At 37.9% G+C, this 1,372-nt stretch overlaps 1 long non-coding RNA gene across 1 annotated transcript; it reads right to left on the bottom strand.

Moving 5' to 3' along the window:
* LOC118732889 lies at positions 1-815 on the bottom strand. Its single transcript, XR_004992196.1, has 3 exons — positions 545-815; positions 240-462; positions 1-168 (listed from the first exon to the last, which is right to left on the bottom strand). It is a non-coding gene; the product is annotated as an uncharacterized LOC118732889 (long non-coding RNA).
* Between the last annotated feature and the right edge of the window lie 557 nt (positions 816-1,372).

Genomic DNA, 1,372 nt, shown 5'->3' with positions numbered 1-1,372 from the left:
TTGTATCTCTTTTGGTGGTGTCAATGAATAACCCTTCGCAACAGCACCCACCACATTACCTGCTACTATTGAGGGCGTGATTGGCAACTAAGTTTCAGGTGTATTGGGGAATTCATTGAAGAAACAGTCGGTGCTGAAAAGGCGCGTGCGCTAATGCCCTCCAAGATTCTATAACACAAGTTTGTTTAAATTTTTTAAATTGAAAGCAAACAACTTTTATATTGCGAGTACGTACTTACATACATATATGCCACTGTATTGACGGTCCCAAATCATATTGACACGTAAACAAAGGAAAAGTGATCTTGCTCTAGGCCACATAATATGATTCATTGTCGTAGCCATTTGACATCGATGTCCAGTTACGATATTCTACTTCGACTGATTTTATAAGTAAATGCTTTTTCTCCAGAGGATGACTATTTTGCACGAAAAATTCATTTAAAGCAGATGGAAAGCAAGCTAGCGAGGTCAAGTAGAGAATGTCGGAAGAAAGGGCGAAGCTTAAAATTTTTTAAAGGTACTTTAAGAAATAAAAACTTACCAAGTCTAGTCATCTGCATAGAAAATGCCAGCGTTAGTATCAACACATGATTCAGATAATCACTCTCGCTCGATGCCACAGAACCAGGTAGTTTTTCGCTGAAATAACGAGACATTTGTCTCTGCATTTCACCTTAGCCCAGTGATCAGCCGGCACTCACAAATTCAATTGTTTTTTATTGGTTTGTAGCGAAACGCCCGTACAGTGTAAGGGCGCTGTTGGGTTGATTATGTATACGATGTAGGAACATTTTCAGCAGTATAGGCTATATTGATGCTTGGAAACAGCAGGCAACAATTGCTCTATAAGAGTTAATGAAAATGTAAACAATAATGGAAAATTATTTAGGGCTGTGCGATTATTCGATTACTCGAGCAAGTTGGTTAATCAGTTGTTCGATTAGCATAAAAGTTGCGTTCCAGATGCTTCACGATTTGCAGAATTTGCAGGAAAACTGTTTCCTCCATTAATAAACCTTATGGAAGGTGGTCACCTGGAACGACTTCCTGTAAAAACCTACAAATCGTGAAGCATCTGGAACGCGACTATTACAATTAGAATATGATAATGATTAATACGATATAAATTAATGTTTTGAATAATCAATTAATTGCACAGCCCTAGCTTGCCCGCCGGTTCGATTTCGTACATACATTTCTACTAAAGCCGGCGCAGGTGTGGAACTTTTTCATTGGGGCTATAAAAATCAATAAAATTAGCTGGTTAGTTCGCAGTTCAAGCGGTGCCATTTAACAGCTCGCTAAGTATGTTTATTGAACGCGAAAAATAAATACTGTTGATATTGTTGAAGATGATAAAAAAAACTGA

This window comes from Rhagoletis pomonella, unplaced genomic scaffold, assembly GCF_013731165.1.
Source record: "Rhagoletis pomonella isolate Grant_MI unplaced genomic scaffold, Rhpom_1.0 Rhpom_scaffold_00001, whole genome shotgun sequence".
NCBI lineage: Eukaryota > Metazoa > Arthropoda > Insecta > Diptera > Tephritidae > Rhagoletis > Rhagoletis pomonella.
This window is presented reverse-complemented; position numbering and strand designations above follow the sequence as displayed.